The sequence below is a fragment of the Entelurus aequoreus genome, linkage group LG08 (genome assembly GCF_033978785.1).
Source record: "Entelurus aequoreus isolate RoL-2023_Sb linkage group LG08, RoL_Eaeq_v1.1, whole genome shotgun sequence".
Classification (NCBI taxonomy): domain Eukaryota; kingdom Metazoa; phylum Chordata; class Actinopteri; order Syngnathiformes; family Syngnathidae; genus Entelurus; species Entelurus aequoreus.
The window spans coordinates 2313769-2339151 of NC_084738.1; the positions used below are offsets into that span (position 1 = coordinate 2313769).

General features: G+C 38.8%; 1 protein-coding gene across 1 annotated transcript in view; it reads left to right on the forward strand.

Moving 5' to 3' along the window:
- The window catches only part of si:zfos-911d5.4 (uncharacterized), a 48723-nt gene that overhangs the window by 21984 nt on the left and 1356 nt on the right, over positions 1-25383 (forward strand). The gene's annotated exons all lie outside the window — the stretch shown is intronic.

A 25383-nucleotide genomic window follows, 5' to 3' on the forward strand; every position in this document is an offset into this window, starting at 1 on the left:
CACTACCAGCAGTACCCCTACACTACTAGTAGTAGTACCACTACACTACCAGCAGTACCCCTACATTACTAGTAGTAGTACCACTACACTACCAGCAGTACCCCTACATTACTAGTAGTAGTACCACTACACTACCAGCAGTAGTACCACTACACTACTAGTAGTAGTACCACTACACTACCAGCAGTACCCCTACACTACTAGTAGTAGTACCACTACACCAGTGTTTTTCAACCTTTTCTGAGCCAAGGCACATTTTTTTCATTGAAAAAATCCAGAGGCACACCACCAGCAGAAAACTAGGGCTGCAACTAACGATTAATTTGATAATCGATTAATCTGTCGATTATTACTTCGATTAATCGATTAATAATCGGATAAAAGAGACAAACTTTATTTCTATCCTTTCCAGTATTTTATTGAAAAAAAACAGCATACTGGCACCATACTTATTTTGATTATTGTTTCTCAGCTGTTTGTACATGTTGCAGTTTATAAATGTTTATTTAAAAAAAAAAAAAAAAAAAATTACATTTTTAAAAAGCCTCTGCGCATGCGCATAGCATAGATCCAACGAATCGATGACTAAATTAATCTGCAACTATTTTTATAATCGATTTTAATCGATTAGTTGTTGCAGCCCTACAGAAAACATTAAAAAATTCAACTCAGCAGCCGATATTTACAGTAATAAGTCGTTCTCGCCATTGTTGGATATGAATTCAAACCATAACCAACCGTGCATCACTATAGCTCTTGTCTCAAAGTAGCTGTACTGTCACCACCTGTCACATCACGCTGTGACTTATTTTGAGTTTTTTGCTGTTTTCCTGTGTGTAGTGTTTTAGTTCTTGTCTTGCGCTCCTATTTTGGTGTTGTCATGCCATGTACGGATGTACTTTGTGGACGTCGTCTGCTCCACACGCTGTAAGTCTTTGCTGTCGTCCAGCATTGTGTTTTTGCTTACTTTGCAGCCAGTTCAGTTTTAGCTTCGTTCTGCATAGCCATCCCTAAGCTTCAATGCCTTTTCTTAGCGGCACTCGCCTTTTGTTTATTTTTGGTTGAAGCATTAGATACCTTTTTACCTGCAAACCATCATCGCCGTTCCCGACATCTACAAAGCAACTAGCTACCTGCTGCCACCTACTGATATGGAAGAGTTTTACATGGTTACTTTGCCGAGCTCTAGACAGCACCGACACTCAACAACGGCACATTATTTGCAGATTATAATTACTGGTTTGAAAAATTTTTTTTTAACCCAATTAGGTGAAATTACATAATCTCCCACGGCACACAAAACAATATCTCACGGTACACTAGTGTGCCGCGGCACAGTGGTTGAAAAACACTGCACTACACTACTAGTAGTAGTACCCCTACACTACTAGTAGTAGTACCACTACACTACTAGCAGTACCCCTACACTACTAGTAGTAGTACCACTACACTACTACTAGCAGTACCTCTACACTACTAGTAGTAGTAGTACGCATACACTACTAGTAGTACCACTACACTACTAGTAGTGTAGTACCACTACACTACTAGTAGTAGTAGTACCACTGCACTACTAGCAGTGCGCCTACCAGCAGTACGCCTACACTACTAGTAGTAGTACCACCACACTACTAGTAGTAGTAGTAGTACTACCACTACACTACTAGTAGTACACCTACACTACTAGTAGTAGTAGTACCACTACACTACCAGCAATATGCCTACACTACTACTAGAAGTACCACTACACTACCAGCAGTATGCCTACACTACTAATAGTAGTACCACTCCACTACCAGCAGTACGCCTACATACTAGTAGTAGTACCACTACACTACCAGCACTACCCCTACACTAGAGGCAGTACATCTACACTACTAATAGTAGTACCCCTACACTACTAGTAGTACCACTACACTACTAGTAATAGTACCGCTACACTACTAGCAGTACCCTTACACTACTATCAGTAGTACCACTACACTACTAGCAATACCACTACACTACTAATAGTACCCTTACAATACTACTAGTAGTACCACTACACTACTAGCAGTACCCCTACACTACTAGTAATAATACCCCTACACTACTAGCAGTACCCTTACAATACTACTAGTAGTACCACTACACTACTAGCAGTACCACTACACTACTAGTAGTAGTACCCCTACACTACTAGTAATAATACCCCTACACTACTAGCAGTACCCTTACACTACTAGTAGTAGCAATACACTACTAGTAGTAGTACCCCTACACTACTAGTAATAATACCACTACACTACTAGCAGAACCCTTACACTACTAGTAGTAGTACCACTACACTACTAGTAGTAGTACCCCTACACTACTAGTAATAATACCACTACACTACTGGCAGTACCCTTACACTACTAGTAGTAGCAATACACTACTAGCAGTACCCCTACACTACTAGTAGTAGTAGTAGTACCACTACACTACTTGGAGTAGTAGTAGTACCACTACACTACCAGCAGTACATCTACACTACTAGTACTAATACCACTACACTACCAGCAATATGCCTACACTACTACTAGAAGTGCCACTACACTACCAGCAGTACCCCTACACTACTAGTAGTAGTACCCCTACACTACTGGTAGTAGTAGTAGTAGTACCACTACACTACTGGTGGTAGTAGTAGTAGTACCACTACACTACTGGTGGTAGTAGTAGTAGTACCACTACACTACAGAAATATATGTTGTGTCACTCTGGTAATTTAAGGCTGTCTCAAGCTATATTGATCCTGTCTCTGAAAAAGCCAATGAGATGCTTCAGTCTTAATTTACCTGAAGTGCATTTTAACAAACTGAATTTTGAAAACACATATTTTGCTCACAAATGTTTATTAAATAAAATTGTCAGCATATTTTGATGTAAAAAAAAACTCAGTTATATAAAATCAGTGTCGAAAAAAGCTTATGCTTTATAAACACAAAACTACCTCCTTAGGACAACATACGTTTGAGAGATTTGAGCTAAAAATATATATTTCAAAAAATATATATTCAAAATGCTTTTATGCTCTGTTTGGCTTTGAGGTATTGTTGAATAACTGCCAGTACATCACACACCTGTGAAAGATTTCATGTTTTGAATTTAGCATGAAAAACAATCAGGTAAAATGAAGTAACAACAAAAATGATGACCAAAATACAACAAAAATCTACTGAAAGGACAAAAGGTAAACCTTTGTCTCCACGGGGTTGAATAAAAATGGCAATATTTCGAAAAGTGGGGGCTAAAACACCACAATGTAATAGATCATTCATTATTAGCGCATGGACAAAGAAGTCAACCTGCTGTGTTAGCGTAATGATCCACAAGGCCAGCAGGGGGAGCTCGCCCCTAAAGCTTGGCAACTGCTGTTAAACTTGACAGTGATTTAATCATGATGACGTCACACAGGCCAGAGAATACAATTAAAATGGCAAATATGCATTGTCACTTTTGTTCGCTATAGTTGTAGTTTATGGCAGGAGAGCCTGGCCTTAAAGGGTGACTTTGTAAATAGGTAAGTAGGTTTAACAAGACACAAAGGACCACTTTAAAAGCTGTTTGGAAGCTCACAATTTAGTTTATTAGAGCCTTTTTTTTTTTTTTTTTAGCACGCAGCAGCTGCCAGGGGAAGCTGGAGGCTGTGTTTCTGGTGGTGGGGGTGCTGGAAGGGTGGCGGAGTGTCAAAAGAAAAGCGCATAGTTCCCCCAGGCGTATTTTGGAGAGGCCAGAAATAATGCCTCCTTTTGATTTGTGACTTGTAAACACACAGGCTTCACTCAAGTCGTGTGTGTGTGTGTGTGTGTGTGTGTGTGTGTGTGTGTGTGTGTGTGTGTGTGTGTGTGTCAGCTTGCGGTGTGTTTCAGTCAATTACTCTTGAGGAGGAGAATAAGATGTCTGAATGGCCCCCCCTCCCTTCCCAAAAGTGAAGAATGATTGAGTCGAGAGGCTGTAATTTATTAATTATGGTCTATATTCTTAGACCACGGCTCTCGCTTCACTCAATTTGTATGGATTGAGTGGTAATTACAGAGTGTGTGTGTGTGTGTGTTCATATAAGCATTTCAATGGCAGGTTCCTTACAGATTGTCATTAGAGCTCACGTCTATTTTTATGACACTAATCAAGCTTTTTTTCAATATTGACAAAAATCTCAACAGACAGGTAATTACGCTTCTTGAGGGGAGCATGTTAATTCAATTTGATTAGGATGAAAGAGTGTTTAGTACAGCAGAGTACAGTACAGCGGTACCTCGGTTTTTTTCAGAATCAGAATCACTTTATTAATCCCCGAGGGGAAATTGGGATGTTCCGCACAATCCCATTGAAGAGCAGACAAACATTACAGGGAGACAGAACAGGATCGCTGACGGGTCTGACAACTTCCTTACAGAAAAAGATGGGAAACCGGTAAACAAAAACATATCGAATTGTTGAAATAAATAGTCATATATTAAAATTTGAGAGCACCTAATGACAAAACAAAAGGTCGGCAATTCAAGTTGTGAATGCACTTTTATTCTGAAGGTTTCTCCCAGGATGTTTTAGACTAGGGGTCACCAACCTTTTTGAAAGCAAGAGCTACTTCTTGGGTAGTGGTTAATGCGAAGGGCTACCAGTTTGATACACACTTAAATAAATTGCCAGAAATAGCCAATTTGCTCAATTTACCATTAACTCTATGTTATTATTAATCATTAATGATATTTACACTTAATTGAATGGTTTAAAAGAGGAGAAAACACAAAAAAATGACAATTACATTTTGAAACATAGTTTATCTTCAATTTCGACTCTTTAAAATTCAAAATTCAACCGAAAAAAAAGAAGAGAAAAACTAGCTAATTCGAATCTTTTTGAAAAAATTAAAAAAAATAATTTATGGAACATCATTAGTAATTTATCCTGATTAATTTTAGAATTTTGATGACATGTTTTATATAGGTTAAAATCCAATCTGCACTTTGTTAGAATATATAACAAATTGGACCAAGCTATATTTCTAACAAAGACAAATCATTATTTCTTCTAGCTTTTCCAGAACAAAAAATTTTAAAAAATTCAAAAGACTTTGAAATAAGATTTAAATTTGATTCTACAGATTTTCTAGATTTGCCAGAATAATTTTTATTTTAATTTTTATTTTAATCATAATAAGTTTGAAGAAATATTTCACAAATATTCTTCGTCGAAAAAACAGAAACTAAAATGAAGAATTAAATTAAAATGTATTTATTATTCTTTACAATAAAAAATAAATTTACTTGAACATTGATTTAAATTGTCAGGAAAGAAGAGGAAGGAATCTAAAAGGTAAAAAGGTATATGTGTTTAAAAATCCTAAAATCATTTTTAAGGTTGTATTTTTTCTCTAAAATTGTCTTTCTGAAAGTTATAAGAAGCAAAGTAAAACAATTAATGAATTTATTTAAACAAGTGAAGACCAAGTCTTTCAAATATTTTCTTGTATTTTCAAATTCTATTTGAGTTTTGTCTCTCTTAGAATTAAAAATGTCGAGCAAAGCGAGACCAGCTTGCTAGTAAATAAATACAATTTAAAAAATAGAGGCAGCTCACTGGTAAGTGCTGCTATTTGAGCTATTTTTAGAACAGACCAGCGGGCTACTCATCTGGTCCTTACGGGCTACCTGGTGCCCGCGGGCACCGCGTTGGTGACCCCTGTTTTAGACCCTGGCAGCAAAAAAAAAAAAAGATTACTTGATTTTTTTTTTATGTGACATTGCATGTTGAAAACAAGCTTGGTGGTACAGCAACTTTGTATATATAGTGCTCATTACACTATACGGGATGGCGTTGGGTTCCTGGTTTGATCCCCAGCTTCTACCAACCTAGTCACGTCCGTTGTGTTCTTGAGCAGGACACTTCACCCTTGCTCCTGATGGGTCGTGGTTAGTTAGTCCCTTGCATGGCAGCTCCCGCCATCAGTGTGTGAATGGGTGAATGTGGAAATAGTGTCAAAGCGCTTTGAGTACTTTGAAGGTAGAAAAGCGCCATACAAGTATAACCCATTTACCATTTATTTACCATTACTAGATTTAGTTAACAAAATGTATGCGAGAGAAACACATTTTTGTTCGTAATCCGCTTCAAAGGATCAGACGAAGACCAAATCGTACAAAAAAAAACCAGATAAATTGTCCCTTAAAAATGATAGATATCCAATTACTGTATTTTTCGGACTATAAGTCACAGTTTTTTTCATAGTTTGGCGGGGGTGCGACTTATACTCAGGAGCGACTTATGTGTGAAATTATTAACACATTAGCGTAAAATATCAAATAATATTATTTAGCTCATTCACGTAAGAGACTAGACGTATAAGATTTCATGGGATTTAGCGATTAGGAGTGACAGATTGTTTGGTAAACGTATAGCATGTTCTATATGTTATAGTTATTTGAATGACTCTTACCATAATATGTTACGTTAACATACCAGGCACCTTCTCAGTTGGTTATTTATGCGTCATATAACGTACACTTATTCAGCCTGTTGTTCACTATTCTTTATTTATTTTAAATTGCCTTTCAAATGTCTATTCTTGGTGTTGGCTTTTATCAAATACATTTCCCGCAAAAAATGCGACTTATACTCCAGTGCGACTTATATATGTTTTTTTCCTTCTTTATTATGCATTTTCGGCCGGTGCGACTTATACTCCATGGCGATTTATACTCCGAAAAATACGCTAAACCATTTCAGATTGGGCAGATGGGCACCTTTTTATTTGAACTGATACGGAACCAATTCTCGGCACGTGGGAATCGAAAGCAGTTTTCGGTACATTAGTGTGTGTTCATGTTAGCGATTGATTGATTGATTGATTGAAACTTTTATTAGTAGATTGCACAGTACAGTACATATTCCGTACAATTGACCACAAAATGGTTACACCTAGGGATGTCCGATAATGGCTTTTTGCCGATATCCGATATTCCGATATTGTCCAACTCTTTAATTACCGATATCAACCGATACTGATATATACAGTTGTGGAAATAACACATTATTATGCCTAATTTGGACAACCAGGTATGGTGAAGATAAGGTCCTTTTTTTGTTAAAATAATAAAATAAAATAAGATAAATAAATTAAAAACATTTTCTTGAATAAAAAAGAAAGTAAAACAATATAAAATCAGTTACATAGAAACTAGTAATTAATGAAAATGCGTAAAATTAACTGTTAAAGGTTAGTACTATTAGTGGACCAGCAGCACGCACAATCATGTGTGCTTACGGACTGTATCCCTTGCAGACTGTATTGATATATATTGATATATAATGTAGGAACCAGAATATTGATAACAGAAAGAAATGGTGGGAGGGAGGTTTTTTGGGTTGGTGCACTAATTGTAAGTGTATCTTGTGTTTTTTATGTTGATTTAAAAAAAACAAAAACAAAAAACGATACCGATAATAAAAAAAACGATACCGATAATTTCCGATATTACATTTTAAAGCATTTATCGGCCGATAATATCGGCCGGCCGATATTATCGGACATCTCTAGTTACACCCAAATAAGTTTTTCAACTTGTGGGTCCACGTTAATCAATTCATGGTAAATGTAGATGTAACGATAAACGGTAATAATGATACAACCCCCCAGACGGTTAGACGGTTAGCATTGCCGTTTTAAATTAAAATGATCCAAAAAAAAACATGACTGAAAACTACACTTTGATAAACTCACAGACTGACTGTCGCCAGCTCGCTAGCTTAACATGAAAACAAGAGACAATAACATCTTTGCCCATTAAAAAAACGATATACTCCAATCTAAAGTAATATAAACACATTACTGTCTGAGCAACTAAGATATTCAATTGCTAAAGTTCAAGTGTTAAATGAAGCAGTTTAAAAAGCTGCTAGATAGAAAAATAGGAAAAAGAACTTTGCTGATATAATCAAGTATGACCAACCAAATGCATTAATTTTGTCTCGTATTGACTAAATTCTCTTCACTTTTTTCAACAAGTCAACGCTAAAGAGACTTCAGACTGTACAAAAAGCGGCTGCCAGACTTTTGAGCCCATGTCACCCCCATTTGATCCAGTCTTCATTGGCTTCCAGTTAAATTCCGCATTGAGTTTAAAATGTTAGTCCTGACATTCCGTGCGTTGCATGGTGGACCCCCCTCAGTACATCACTGACTTGCTATGCCCCCTACTCTTCAGGGCCCAGCCTCCGGTCTTCAGGCCAGGGTCTTCTAAAGATCCCCAAAAAACTTGTTTTAAAACCTGTGTAGACCTGGGGCCGTACTTATCAAGCTTCTTAGAATTACTCCTAAGAAGTCTGCTAAGAGTTGACTTAAGAGTAAATAAATTCTTCGCTGAAAGCTGCACTTAAAAGTTAGTTATCAAGCGTCTTACTCACACTTTCAGCGAAGTGTAGGACTGAATCTTAAGTGTCACACTCAGAGCTGAATTACGACATTACTATGTGCCGTAAACGCAATTTTAGGTGACGTCATTTCTGTGTCCATAGAAATGACCAATCACGGAAGGGAATCCGTTGTCTAAGAATAAATAAATATCTTGGAAATATTTAAGTGGACAATGGGAGTGTATATTTTGACAATAAACTACAAAATAATACAAAACAAACTAGTCCCCGCCGGCACTCACGCTACCGCTCCCTCTCTTCTCTCGCCCACACACTCACTGACGTCACTCACCTCACGGCCACACACATACGCTACTCTCATAACATTTTCTTTCCAATTCATTAATTAGGCAACTAATTTGAAACTGGTGTGGGTGGCTCTATATATACTAGCCCACTGCAGACACATGCAGAAATCAACAAGGAATCGAAAAGTATTAAATCTGTGACAAAAATAATATCCGCTCTGTCTAAACGATACCGTTTGATCAGCTGCTCGTCATCAAAAAACAAAACAAAACAATGTTCCGTTCCCTGAACGTTCGCGCACGTCTCTCTCGCCTCAGTGCCATCCCCTGCTGGCAATTCCTAACCACTTAAGACACCTCTGAAGGTCTCTTAAATATCGTGGAGAGTAGGAGTGATTCTTAGACTTAAGAACGTTGATAAAAAGCTTTTATTCTTAAGTTTGAGAGTAGGACTAAATTTCGCAAATTCTCAGGACTTAAGTGTAAAATGGCACTCTAAGAAGCTTGATAAGTACGGCCCCTGGCATTCCAGGCTATAGATCCCAGACTCTGGAACAATTTGCAGCAGTCCCTATGTTGACACTTTTAAGAAACATTTGAAAACTTCTCTTTTTAGTAAAGCTTCTAGTTAATGCAACTGTCAATTTTTAATCCACTTTGTATTATTTTTATGATGTTGCCCCTGTCGTTTTACTTCGCCTATGTTTTGTACTGCGCTTTGTGATTTTATCTGGGAAAAGCGCTTTATGAATACAATTTACTTACCCATTACTTAACATGAAAACAAGAGACATTAACGTCTTTGCCCATTAAAAAAACGATATACTCGAATCTAATGTTATATAAACTAGAGATGTCCGATAATGGCTTTTTTCCCGATGTTATCGATTCCGATATCAACCGGTACCGATATATACAGTCGTGGAATTAACACATTATTATGCCTAATTTTGTTGTGATGCCCCGCTGGATGCATTAAACAATGTAACACGGTTTTCCAAAATAAATCAACTCAAGTTATGGAAAAAAAATGCCAACATGGCACTGCCATATTTATTATTGAAGTCACAAAGTGCATTGTTTTTTTTAACATGCCTCAAAAGAGCAGCTTGGAATTTGGGACATGCTCTCCCTGAAAGAGGTTGAGGGGGGCGGGGTTGAGGTGGGTGTGGGGGGGGGCGGGGTATATTGTAGCGTCCTGGAAGAGTTAGTGCTGCAAGGAGTCCTGGGTATTTGTTCTGTTGTGTTTATGTTGTGTTACGGTGCGGATGTTCTCCCGAAATGTGTTTGTCATTCTTGTTTGGTGTGGCGCATATTTGTAACAGTGTTAAAGGCCTACTGAAAGCCACTACTACCGACCACGCAGTCTGATAGTTTATATATCAATGATGAAATCTTAACATTGCAACACATGCCAATACGGCCGGGTTAACTTATAAAGTGACATTTAAAACTTCCCGGGAAATATCCGGCTGAAACGTCGCGGTATGATGACGTATGCGCGTGACGAAGTCAGAGTAACGGAAGTTATGGTACCCCGTAGAATCCTATACAAAAAGCTCTGTTTTCATTTCATAATTCCACAGTATTCTGGACATCTTTTGCATTTTGTTTAATGAACAATGAAGGCTGCAAAGAAGACAGTTGTAGGTGGGATCGGTGTATTAGCAGCGGACTACAGCAACACAACCAGGAGGACTTTGTTGGAGCGCTAGCCGCGCTAGCCGCCGACCTCACCTTGACTTCCTACGTCTCCGGGCCGCCAAACGCGTCGGGTGAAGTCCTTTGTCCTTCTGCCGATCGCTGGAACGCAGGTGAGCACGGGTGTTGATGAGTAGATGAGGGCTGGCTGGCGTAGGTGGAGAGCTAATGTTTTTAGCATAGCTCTGTGAGGTCCCGTTGCTAAGTTGCTAAGTTAGCTTCAATGGCGTCGTTAGCACAGCATTGTTAACCTTCGCCAGCCTGGAAAGCATTAACCGTGTATTTACATGTCCACGGTTTAATAGTATTGTTGATTTTCTATCTATCCTTCCAGTCAGGGGTTTATTTTTTTGTTTCTATATGCAGTTAAAGCACGATGCTATCACGTTAGCTCGTAGCTAAAGCATTTCGCCGATGTATTGTCGTGGAGATAAAAGGCACTGAATGTCCATTTTGCGTTCTCGACTCTCATTTTCAAGAGGATATAGTATCCCAGGTGGTTTAAAATACAAATCCGTGATCCACAATAGAAAAAGGAGAGTGTGGAATCCAATGAGCCAGCTTGTACCTAAGTTACGGTCAGAGCGAAAAAAGATACGTCCATCACTGCCTCTCAAGTCCTTCACTGTAACGTTCCTCATCTACGAATCTTTCATCCTCGCTCAAATTAATGGTGTAATCGTCACTTTCTCGGTCCGAATCTCTCTCGCTCCATTGTAAACAACGGGGAATTGTGAGGAATACTAGCTCCTGTGACGTCACGCTACTTCCGCTACAGGCAAGGCTTTTTTTTATCAGCGAGCAAAAGTTGCGAACTTTATCGTCGATTTTCTCTACTAAATCCTTTCAGCAAAAATATGGCAATATCGCGAAATGATCAAGTATGACACATAGAATGGATCTGCTATTCCCGTTTAAATAAAAAAAAATCATTTCAGTAGGCCTTTAATGTTGTTTATACGGGTACCCTCAGTGTGACCTGTATGGCTGTTGACCAAGTATGACTTGCATTCACTTGTGTGTGTGAAAAGCCGTAGATATTATGTGACTGGGCCGGCACGCAAAGGCAGTGCCTTTAAGGTTTATTGGCGCTCTGTACTTCTCCCTACGTCCGTGTACCACTCCGTACAGCGGCGTTTTTAAAAAGTCTTACATTTTACTTTTTGAAACAGATACCGATAATTTCCGATATTACATTTTAAAGCATTTATCGGCCGATAATATCGGCAGTATATTATTGGACATCTCTAATACAAACACACTACTGTCTGAGCAACTAAGATATTCAATTGCTAAAGTTCAAGTGTTGAATAAAGCCGTTTAAAAAGCTGCTAGATAGAAAAATAGTAGAGATGTCCGATAATATCGGCAGGCCGATATTATCGGCCGATATATGCACTAAAATGTAATATCGGAAATTATCGGTATCATTTTTTTTATTATCGGTATCGTTTTTGTTTTGTTTTTTCGTTGTTTTTTTTTAATTAAATCCACATAAAAAACACAAGATACACTTACAATTAGTGCACCAACCCAAAAAACCTCCCTCCCCCATTCACACTCATTCACACAAAAGGGTTGTTTCTTTCTGTTATCAATATTCTGGTTCCTACATTATATATCAATATATATCAATACAGTCTGCAAGGGATACAGTCCGTAAGCACACATGATTGTGCGTGCTGCTGCTCCACTAATAGTACTAACCTTTAACAGTTAATTTTACTCATTTTCATTCATTACTAGTTTCTATGTAACTGTTTTTATATTGTTTTACTTTCTTTTTTTATTCAAGAAAATGTTTTTAATTTATTTATCTTACTTTACTAATTTTTTTAAAAAGTACCTTATCTTCACCATACCTGGTTGTCCAAATTAGGCATAATAATGTGTTAATTCCACGACTGCATGTATCAGTTGATATCGGTATCAGTTGATATCGGTATCGGTAATGAAAGAGTTGGACAATATCGGAATATCGGATATCGGCAAAAAGCCATTATCGGACATCCCTAAAAAATAGGATAAAGAACTTTGCTGATATAATCAAGTATGACCAACTTTGTTTTGTGACAGCTAAAAGCACATTTTAAACCCTGAAATTAGCCTCTGTTAGCTCATCACCAAATAATGTAAATGGAAATTGTGCCGAAGCCACCAGGATGTTGAGATTTCTGCAATTGCGGCGTCGCTCTCAAAAGGCGATCGCGAATAATAATTGGAAATAATTTGCGTGTAGGAAGCTGCGCCATTACGAGCCTTGGCGAGCTGGCGAAGACGCCGCTGCCTCCGAGCCGCTCGAGAGAGAGACGGCGCGTCGGTGTGCGGCCGTGACTCAACTCCGCGTGCATCGCCCAGCTAGTCAATACCAGAGGGCCCTTGTGGATCACTTTTGTTAATTTAAGTACGCACGAGGCGGAGAGAGTTGGCAACGTTGGGATCGAGGTTAAAAAAAACATTAATATTCATTAGGAAATAATTCATCCGACTATGGGATGAAGTGCGGCGGGTGTCAAGACTCCCAGCAGGTAATATTAGCGTGCACAGAATCACGCAGGGGGAAAAATAAAATCACTAATTTTGACCAAGCGGTTTTGCAAATAGATGACTTTTTTTTTTTACACGTGACACAAGTGTCATTGTGAAAGTTTTTCCGCGTTATGAGGCTTTGTCCGCAGGCTCAGCTGCGAGATATGATCAATGGCAGCCATGAATAATGAAGAGGCCGAGTGCAGCAGACACTTAATTACACTTTTGAAAAGCCATTCTGCCTAATTGAGGGGGAAAAGAATGGTTAACGCGGTTAAAGGCTGCAAACCACATTTTCTACTTCTGCCTTTTATAAAAAAAAAATTTGCGAGGCAATTTTACTTTTCACACGAGGGCCGATTGAATGTGCTTTGGCCCTTTCCTTTGACCCGGCGGTATTGTTCTTTTCATGTGAAGGCTAATTGCTGCCATCTGTTACAGTTGGGTGAAATTAGCGATAAACTCTTTAACACACACTTTGTCTGTTGTTGTCATAATCACCCCGAATAACGGGCGGCATCAATACGCTCCTCCAAACCCGATTTGGGAGTTAATGGAGTCAGATGGGGGCGGCGGGAGCGTGTTCTCGGGGTTAATGCTGTTAGAGATGTTGGCAGAGAGCAAATTAAATCAGTCATAGATCGAGGTCTCTCCAGTCGGCCAGACAGGCAGAGCCATTGAGGAGGGGGGGGGGGGGGGGGAGAAAAAAGCAAAGGGGGGGCTAGAAGATGCGTATGGAAATAAAAGTCTGCATGCTCGGAGTCTAATGTGCTTCCTGCAGACACGATTTCCAAACTTGGCCCTGGAGTCGCGCTCATGGCTCGGGGCGCTCGTTGACAGCCGACGCAGCTGACAAGAAATGTCACCGAGTAAAAGTTCGGGCTCCGTAATGGATCTTTGTGAACCGGGCGAGGTGATTAATAATCGGTAGCTTGAGATTTTGAGTTTTTCTTTTGATGGATGCGCAAGTTCAATACGAAGGTCTTGCTACTTTGACCTGTGGAGGTGGTTTGAAACTCTGTTGCTATGAATGTGGGAGGAGAAGCCATGTTTCCTACCCTGGAGCTCGCTAAACATTATCCTGATGATGAAAGCTTCAGACTATGGACTAAAGTACCAGGACTTTCTCTTGGAGGAATTTGGAATTTTGCCTATCGTTCACAATCATTATGAGAGACAAGAACACGGTCTTTTTTAATTTTATTTTTAAAGATGATTAAAGAAAAAAAAAACACTTGAAAGATGCGGCAAATGGGAGTCACAGTTGTAGTCTTCAAAGCAGGGGTCACCAACGTGGTGCCCGCGGGCACCAGGTAGCCCATAAGGACCAGATGAGTAGCCCGCCGGCCTGTTCTAAAAATAGCTCAAATAGCAGCACTTACCAGTGAGCTGCCTCTATTTTTTAAATTGTATTTATTTACTAGCAAGCTGGTCTCGCTTTGCCCGACATTTTTAATTCTAAGAGACAAAACTCAAATAGGATTTGAAAATCCAAGAAAATATTTAAAGACTTGGTCTTCACTTGTTTAAATGAATTCATAATTTTTTTCACTTTGCTTCTTATAACTTTCAGAAAGACAATTTTAGAGAAAAAATACAACCTTAAAAATGATTTTAGGATTTTTAAACACATATACCTTTTTACCTTTTAAATTCCTTCCTCTTCTTTCCTGACAATTTAAATCAATTTAAGTATTTTTTTTAATTTATTTATTGTAAAGAATAATAAATACATTTTCATTTAATTCTTCATTTTAGCTTCTGTTTTTTCGACGAAGAATATTTGTGAAATATTTCTTCAAACTTATTATGATTAAAATTCAAAAAAATTATTCTGGCAAATCTAGAAAATCTGTAGAATCAAATTTGAATCTTATTTCAAAGTCTTTTGAATTTCTTATAACATTTTTGTTCTGGAAAATCTAGAAGAAATAATGATTTGTCTTTGTTAGAAATATAGCTTGGTCCAATTTGTTATATATTCTAACAAAGTGTAGATTGGATTTTAACCTATTTAAAACATGTCATCAAAATTCTAAAATTAATCTTAATCAGGAAAAATTACTAATGATGTTCCATAAATTATTTTTTTAATTTTTTCAAAAAGATTCAAATTAGCTAGTTTTTCTCTTCTTTTTTTCGGTTGAATTTTGAATATTTAAAGAGTCGAAATTGAAGATAAACTATGTTTCAAAATTTAATTGTCATTTTTTTTGTGTGTTTTCTCCTCTTTTAAACCGTTCAATTAAGTGTGAATATCATTAATTATTAATAATAACATAGAGTTAAAGGTAAATTGAGCAAATTGGCTATTTCTGGCAATTTATTTAAGTGTGTATCAAACTGGTAGCCCTTCGCATTAATCACTACCCAAGAAGTAGCTCTTGGTTTCAAAAAGGTTGGTGACCCCTGCTCTAAAACAACTTAAAAAAACCCTCCAATGTTTTATATACACTACAATGGCAGACAGGTGAGAATGCTCGGACTTTTTGAGTAGGAAATCTGACCTCGAGGGGCGTTCCAGTTGAAATTTAGGATTAGGAACTCGGAAATTACCACATCCCAGCACAAATGGAACGCACCATTAAGGGGGAACTGCACTTTTTGGGGAATCTTGCCGATCATTCACAATCATTATGAGAGACAAGAACACACGTGTGTTTTAAAAAAAAAAAAAATTTAAAGATAATAAAAAAACGCTTAAAAGATGGGGCAAATGGGAGTCACAGTTGTAGCCTTCAAAGCCTCTAAAACATGGGTGTCAAACTCTGGCCCGCCGTGTAATTTAATTTGGCCCTTGAGGCAATATCAAATTAACATTAGAGCTGGCCCGCCGGTATTATACAGCGGCGATGCCGCTGTAACACCGCATTCACCGCTAATACTCTCATTTTCCCAGTTGACTCCCGAATTTCAGTGCCCCTCCCGAAAATCTCCCGGGGCAACAATTCTCCCGACTTTCTCCCGATTTCCACCCGGACAACAATATTGGGGGCGTGCCTTTAAGGCACTGCCTTTAGCGTCCTCCACACTCTGTTGCCACGTCACTTTTCCTCCATACAAACAGCGTGCCGGCCCAATCACATAATAAATGCGGCTTTTACACACACATAAGTGAATGCAAGGCATAATTGATCAACAGCCATACAGGTCACATTGAGGGTGGACGTATAAACAAGTTTAACACTGTTACAAATATGCGCCACACTGTGAACCCACACTTAACGAGAATGACAAACACATTTCGGGAGAACATCCGCACCGTAACACAACATAAACACAACAGAAGAAATACCCAGAACCCCTTGCAGCACTAACTCTTCAATATACACCCCCGCTACCACCCGCCCACCTCAACTTTTTGAAAGTTGATTTTGCACTATTAAGTTATATAAGTGTTGCTGGTTCCATATTCGGTGTTAAAGCAAATCAGTGTAGCAAACTGAGCAATAATTAACGTTTTATTCATGCACTTTCTCTTGCTACTTCAAGGCTTGAATGTTTGATTCATTCATTATTGTTATTTTATTTTGAAATTTATTATTAGCCTGTGGACAAAGTTTATTTTGATATTTACCTCAGAAGGCTGCAAATAGAAAAGAGGCATTACATTTTTATTTAAATTATATTTGATATGCCATTGATTAGGGATGTCCGATAATGGCTTTTTGCCGATATTGTCCAACTCTTTAATTACCGATACCGATATCAACCGATACCGATATCAACCGATATATGCAGTCGTGGAATTAACACATTATAATGCCTAATTTGGACAACCAGGTATGGTGAAGATAAGGTACTTTTTAAAAAAATTAGTAAAATAAGATAAATTAAAAACATTTTCTTGAATAAAAAAGAAAGTAAAACAATATAAAAACAGTTACATAGAAACTAGTAATGAATGAAAATGAGTAAAATTAACTGTTAAAGGTTAGTACTATTAGTGGAGCAGCAGCACGCACAATCATGTGTGCTTACGGACTGTATCCCTTGCAGACTGTATTGATATATATTGATATATAATGTAGGAAGCAGAATATTAATAACAGAAAGAAACAACCCTTGTGTGTGAATGAGTGTAAATGGGGGAGGGAGGTTTTTTGGGTTGGTGCACTAATTGTAAGTGTATCTTGTGTTTTTTATGTTGATTTAATATAAAAAAAAGTTTTAAAAAACGATACCGATAATAAAAAAAACGATACCGATAATTTCCGATATTACATTTTAACGCATATATCGGCCGATAATATCGGCAGGCCGATATTATCGGACATCTCTAATACTTACTAATTAATGATAACAGTTTTGTTTTAAACGTCCATCCATCCATCCATTTTACAATATAATTACAACACTTTATGTACATATTTATATACATATTTGAACAATAAGTTATTCACTGAAATATATTTATTAATTGTGGTTCTTACAAAAAATATATCTTATAAAATATAAAAGCTAAAATGTCTCAAAGCTCTGCCCCTTTAATTAGTGCATACTAAATAACTTAACTTTAGCCTACTACTACAACCATATTATTTACCAGCAACATAAAGTGAAACAGAGGCAGAGGTGTCCTGCCACAGTCAGTAACAAATAAACAGAAAACAGTAGTGGTGGTAGATAGACACAGAGCTTCATCAAACATCTGATCCACTGAACAAAGAGCTCCAAAAATCTTGAACTTTAGACTGATCAGTTTTACTCCCTACACTTAACCATGTGTTTCCTACTGCCTGCAGACTTTGCACCCTTTGTTATATACACATGTTGTGTTTCTAATATAAATACATTTAATAAAGTCAAATACAAATAAGGCAACAAGAGAAGTATCCTACACTTCTCTTTTGTAAAGTAAATCTGAACAGCCGATATGGGCATCTACATCAACTATAGGATTTGCCTGAGAAGCTGGAGAGGACAACAAAAAATAATAATAATAATTAAAAAAAATTTAATATTTTTTTAAAACTTGTGGCGGACGTAATTCTTTCATGGCGGGCCGCCACAAATAAATGAATGTGTGGGAAATCCTGAACTTGGAGACAAGCTATTTCGACATAAATGGAGTGCTTACCCAAAATCAACAGGAAACGTCCCCGGCCAGCTGGACCAGATAAATAACTGTCCATCCAGTGAGTCACTTTAATATCGATCATGATACACGTGGGATAATACTTTACAGATACTCTAATATGATTGTTCATGTTTTTCAGTCAGTACAGATGGGTGTTCTATCGGAGTGTTGTGCATTATAAACTCAAACACGTTTTGTGTTGACAGAAGCTATCTTGTCTCTTGCTGTAGTTAGCGTTTACGGCTAATACTAGAAAAAGAGTTCCTCCGTGTTCGCTCTTACAATAACAACGTCGCTACAGTTTCGTTAATATACAGGTTCAATGAAGTTTTGTTGACGGTTTTTGAATGCATTTTTAAAGTGATTTAGAGGTAGAATTGATTGCTAGCCACCTAGAACGAGACGATCGGTTTTGTCCGACGGCGTTCTTTACAAGGAGGGACACGCTTCCTCAATGGATCTAGAACAGGGGTGTCAAACTCATTTTAGCTCAGGGGTCGCATGGAGGAAAATCTGTGCACACGGGGGCCGGACTATTAAACTCATGGCATTAAAACTACAAAAAAATAACGACAACTAGAGATTGTTTTCTTTGTCTTACTTTCACCAAAAATAGAACAAAACACATTCTGAAAATATTACAATAAAAATATAACAAAAATACTGGCAGCGGTAAAGTTTAGATCCACGAAGGAAAGAAGAAAGTGAATGAATGTTTATAACTGAACTTATGCATAAATGTTTTCTTTTGTATCATTTTATTTAGTTAAAGGCCTACTGAAAGCCACTACTAGCGACCACGCAGTCTGATAGTTTATATATCAATGATGAAATCTTAACATTGCAACACATGCCAATACGGCCGGGTTAACTTATAAAGTGACATTTTAAAATTCCCGCCACACTTCCGGTTGAAAAACTCCTTTGGATATGATTTATGCGCGTGACGTCACAAAACCCACGGAAGTGGTTGTACCCCATCGGACCCAAAAGAAAAGCCTCTTGTTTTCTTCGACAAAATTCCACAGTATTCTGGACATCTGTGTTGGTGAATCTTTTGCAATTTGTTTAATGAACAATGGAGGCTGCAAAGAAGAACGTTGTAGGTGGGATGGATCGGTGTCTTAGCGGCTAAGTACAATACTTACAGCAACACAACAAGGACTACTTACTACGCCTAGCCGATGCTTGCCGCCAAACCCACGGATGAAGTCCTTCGTCGCGCCGTCGATCGCTGGAACGCAGGTGAGCACGGCTGTTGATGGGAAGATGAGGGCTGGCTGGCGTAGGTGGAGCGCTAATGTTTTATCATAGTTCTGTGAGGTCCGGTTGCTAAGTTAGCCTTAGCGTCGTTAGCAACAGCATTTTTAAGCCTTACCAGGCTGAGAATTTTAAACCGTGTAGTTACATGTACATGGTTTAATAGTATTGTTGATCTTCTGTCTATCCTTCCAGTCAGGGGTTTATTTATTTTGTTTCTATCTTCATTTGAGAACGATGCTATCACGTTAGCTCAGTAGCTAAGTGTGTCACCGATGTATTGTCGTGGAGATAAAGGTCACTTTAAATGTCCATTTCGCGTGCTCGACTCTCATTTTCAAGAGGATATAGTATCCCAGGTGGTTTAAAATACAACTCCGTGATCCACAATAGAAAAAGGAGAGAGTGTGGAATCCAATGAGCCAGCTTGTACTTAAGTTACAGTCAGAGCGAAAAAAGATACGTCCTGCACTGCCTCTCAAGTCCTTCACTGTAACGTTCCTCATCTACGAATCTTTCATCCTCGCTCAAATTAATGGGGTAATCGTCACTTTCTCGGTCCGAATCTCTCTCGCTCCATTGTAAACAACGGGGAATTGTGAGGAATACTAGCTCCTGTGACGTCACGCTACTTTCGGTACAGGCAAGGCTTTTTTTTTATCAGCGAGCAAAAGTTGCGAACTTTATCGTCGATTTTCTCTACTAAATCCTTTCAGCAAAAATATGGCAATATCGCGAAATGATCAAGTATGACACATAGAATGGATCTGCTATTCCCGTTTAAATTTTAAAAAATCGTAGGCCTTTAAGGGGTAGCAGGGGTGTATATTGTAGCGTCCCGGAAGAGTTAGTGCTGCAAGGGGTTCTGGGTACTTGTTCTGTTGTGTTTATGTTGTGTTACGGTGCGGATGTTCTCCCAAAATGCTTTTGTCATTCTTGTTTGGTGTGGGTTCACAGTGTGGCGCATATTTGTAACAGTGTTAAAGTTGTATATACAGCCATCCTCAGTGTGACCTGTATGGCTGTTGACCAAGTATGCGTTGCACTCACTTGTGTGTGTGAAAAGCCGTAGATATTATGTGATTGGGCCGGCACGCAAAGGCAGTGCCTTTAAGGTTTATTGGCGCTCTGTACTTCTCCCTACGTCCGTGTACCGATACCGATAATTTCCGATATTACATTTTAAAGCATTTATCGGCCGATAATATTGGCAGCCCGATATTATCGGACATCTCTACATAGGATCTGGAAAGTTCCCTCCAAAGTACCACTAAGAAGCGTATGAAAGGAGATGCAAGCGGTGCTCCGGAATGTTAGGAGGGCAAAAGGTGACCAGTAGGACCAGGAGGAAAGATTTATGACTCGCTCAGAAGGTAAACAAAAAGATGTCTTTTTGCAACCCGAGGATGCATGAGAGTCCGAGCGGCCAAGTGAGAGGTGGACTAGACGGGCCAACTTTCGCCCCGAGGGTCCGACCTTCAACCTGCGTAGCCAGTGTGTTTTTCAACCAAGTCGTCCGATCCATGAATCCACTCCCACCAACATCAAGATGTCCAAGTCTCAGGCCCGGCCCTAACCAATCTGGCGCCCTGGACAAGATTTTAGGTGGCGCCCCCCCACATCGGCAGTGAAGTGTATATACTCACAAGAAACCGAATAACTTTGTCTGTGACCTTTTTTTTTACTTAAAGAAAGCAAATTAACAATCAGAATAGTTAACAAGATTAAAAAAAACTATGGATAAATAAATGGATACAAAAATAAAAAATGAATATGAAATACAATATTTTTTACATACATAAACACAAAATAAAACGTGTCAACAAGTTGCATAAAATAAATAAAAAATACAATATAAATAAGGCACTGCACAAAACAAGATATCAAACTAGTATGACTTTAACAACTATATTACAAAAAAAGGGGATCCTACAGAGTTCTCTATTTGTGCTTTTTAATATTGCATTAACTAGAATGACTTACAAATTACTGTACACCAGGGAGTACTGTAATTACCTAACGTTACATTATTATTTTCCATAACAATTTAGCCCCCTCCACAATATTAACCCGACGTTAAAACAATACTAGCTATTTATTGATTAGCAATTGCCGAATCATGTAACATTAGCTTAATGCTAAAAAGCCAGGTTACTATCACATTCTGTAACAGACAAATAATTTCATGTAGGCTAACGTTACCTCCCTGCTACCTCTGTCTTTTTCTCGTTTCTCCTCTTCTTTTCTCTTTTTTCTTCCCTGGGCACCTGACAGTTTTGGCCGTTTTGACATCTTGTGTTGATTTTTTTGATGTGGTGACGTCCAAAAAGAGTCATGATACGTGAAGGGAGGGGGCGCACCGTGGGGGGTGGGGGGTGCGTAATGTTGTAACAATATTTCTATTAAATAGGCTTTACTTTGCATTTTAATTAACGCGGGATTATTTTATGTATTTAGAAATAATAGTACCAACTTTTTTAATTTTTTTCTTCCAACATTTGTGGCATTGGCGTGGCGCCCCCTGCTGGACGGCGCCCTTAGCATTCGCCTATACGGCCTATGCCACGGGCCGGCCCTGCCAAGTCTCACAAAGCACGGCGAGCCCCGCTCGTGTCACCTTTGCAGGGACAAAAGCGCAGGCACTCGACTCAGGTGCCGCTAATTGCCAACTTATTTCCACGTGGCGGCGATTTGCTAGAACAATGTCTTTGTGCGGGCGCCTCTCTGCCACCAGCTGGCATTATTCATCTAATTCTTTCCTCGTTCCTGGCAAATTAACACACTCAAGTGTGCCGCGCCGCTAATGCAGGCGGCGATACGGAGCGCGATTGTTCCCTTTATTGAATGTGTGCTAATAAGTAAACCCTGGAAAAAGTGTGTGTGTGTGTGGCGGCCTTTGTGGCGGATAATAAGGAGCGTGCAGGTGTTGAGGGGCGCGTTCGCCGAGGGGCCGCCAGGGGAGTCTCGCGCTTTTGCCGAGCTCTTCAACTATTAAAATGATCACTTTCAATAGCGGACAAAGGGAAGAAGGAGAGTATCGAGCGGCGGGTATTTCCCCCACCTCTAATGCTTATCTGCCTTTTGATGTGGCGCTCATAAAAGGCCTATTGGGCTCCCGACAATGACCCGCGAAATGGACAAGGGCCGACGTGGCGGGCTCCGACCGACGGCGCCATTAACTAAAAGGCCCGGACATTATGGCGGATGAAAGAACACGGGGGGCTGTGGAGGGGGGGGGGATGGGAAATAATAATTGAAAAATTGCCTGATGCTAAAGTGAAAGAAAATGGAGCTGTGAAAAGGCACTGTGGTGTTCTGCTATCTGCGGTAAATGCGGCCAAACAAGAAGATGCGGCCAGGCGTCGCTTTTTTTGAAATGGACGTGCTTCAATTACCCGCATGTCTAAATCTAGTTAGGCGCCCGCCATTGTCACGACACAACAGGCGGTTTTGGATGAGGTGTTAAAGCGTACGACGCCCTCCAACCTACACAAACTCCACAGAGACGGTACTCTATTCGCTTTTAGGGGGCGGCGCGAGGGTTAATTTAACATTTATTCATCGGCTGCTTTGAATTTGTGTCGGTTTTAAAGCCACTGTTGCACAAAAGTGACTTTTACAGTACATTTTGTACACTACGTGCATAAAACAAAATGGTGTTGCTTTATTTATTTAGGAGCGAGCATCCCCTGCTGTGTGTACATGTCCACTACAAAGGACGTCGGCTCTCAGGGTGTGCATGTTAACCCCCGGCTTATTTTCAGTCTTTTTCATTAGGTTCAAATCACATGCCTGGTGATTAATGGGATAATCTTTTGTAATTAATCACACGAAGTAACGTGTTATTTTTGAACATATCTGGTACTTTTGTTCAGGGCTGAAGATGATAGAGGTTTGAGAAGGGAAAAATATGTACGGATTCCCCCAAAAATGGTTATACCCTTTGAAAAATGAAGGACTTTTATGCCTAGTTTGGTATTGTGAAATAACATTTAATAATGTAACATACTCCTTCAAAAGAATCAGACATTAAAAATTGTAAAATGTGACGTGAAAAAGTCATGTATAATGGAGTAAACCAACAAACATTTACCCAAGAGCCATAGTAGCATTAAACAGGCACTGAGTGAGCACAATGTGTCCGTCATGTTCTCATGTGTCATGTCTATTTATTTTTTCGGACTATAATGTGCAATAATGTTATATGTGTATATGTATATATTATATATTATATATTATATATTATATATATATATATATATATTATATATATATATATATATATATATATATATATATATATATATATATATATATATATATATATATGCATATGTGCATGTGTGTGGATATATAAATATATATACAAACCCCGTTTCCATATCGTAGGAACTTCAGTTCTATGATTCATGTAGAATATCAATGAGTTGGGAAATGGTGTTAGATGTAAATATAAACGGAATACAATGATTTGCAAATCCTTTTCAAGCCATATTCAGTTGAATGCACTACAAAGACAACATATTTGATGTTCAAACTCATAAACTTTATTTATTTTTTTGCAAATAATGAACTTAGAATTTCATGGCTGCAACACGTGCCAAAGTAGTTGGGAAAGGGCATGTTCACCACTGTGTTACATGGCCTTTCCTTTTAACAACACTCAGTAAACGTTTGGGAACTGAGGAGACACATTTTTGAAGCTTCTCAGGTGGAATTCTTTCCCATTCTTGCTTGATGTACAGCTTAAGTTGTTCAACAGTCCGGGGGTCTCCCTTCTGCTATTTTAGGCTTCATAATGCGCCACACATTTTCAATGGGAGACAGGTCTGGACTACAGGCAGGCCAGTCTAGTACCCGCACTCTTTTACTATGAAGCCACGTTGATGTAACACGTGGCTTGGCATTGTCTTGCTGAAATAAGCAGGGGCGTCCATGGTAACGTTGCTTGGATGGCAACATATGTTGCTCCAAAACCTGTATGTACCTTTCAGCATTAATGGCGCCTTCACAGATGTGTAAGTTACCCATGTCTTGGGCACTAATACACCCCCATACCATCACAGACTTTTCAACTTTGCGCCTATAACAATCCGGGTGGTTCTTTTCCTCTTTGGTCCGGAGGACACGACGTCCACAGTTTCCAAAAACAATTTGAAATGTGGACTCGTCAGACCACAGAACACTTTTCCACTTTGTATCAGTCCATCTTAGATGAGCTCAGGCCCAGCGAAGCCGACTGCGTTTCTGGGTGTTGTTGATAAACGGATTTCGCCTTGCATAGGAGAGTTTTAACTTGCACTTACAGATGTAGCGACCAACTGTAGTTACTGACAGTGGGTTTCTGAAGTGTTCCTGAGCCCATGTGGTGATATCCTTTACACACTGATGTCACTTGTTGATGCAGTACAGCCTGAGGGATGGAAGGTCACGGGCTTAGCTGCTTACGTGCAGTGATTTCTCCAGATTCTCTGAACCTTTTGATGATATTACGGAGCGTAGATGGTGAAATCCCTAAATTCCTTGCAATAGCTGCTTGAGAAAGGTTGTTCTTAAACTGTTCAACAATTTGCTCACGCATTTGTTGACAAAGTGGTGACCCTCGCCCCATCCTTGTTTGTGAATGACTGAGCATTTCATGGAATCTACTTTTATACCCAATCATGGCACCCACCTGTTCCCAATTAGCCTGTTCACCTGTGGGATGTTCCAAATAAGTGTTTGATGAGCATTCCTCAACTTTATCAGTATTTATTGCCACCTTTCCCAACTTCTTTGTCACGTGTTGCTGGCATCAAATTCTAAAGTTAATGATTATTTGCAACAAAAAAAATGTTTATCAGTTTGAACATCAAATATGTTGTCTTTGTAGCATATTCAACTGAATATGGGTTGAAAAGGATTAGCAAATCATTGTATTCCGTTTATATTTACATCTAACACAATTTCCCAACTCATATGGAAACAGGGTTTGTAGATACATATCTTCTTTTTTTACTATTTACAGTATATTACTAAATTATTGTGTATGCACCTTAGGGCAGTGGTGCCCAACCTTTTTGTAGCTGGGGACCGGTCAACGCTTGAAAATTTGTCCCACGGACCGGGGGGGGTTGATTTTTTTTTTTT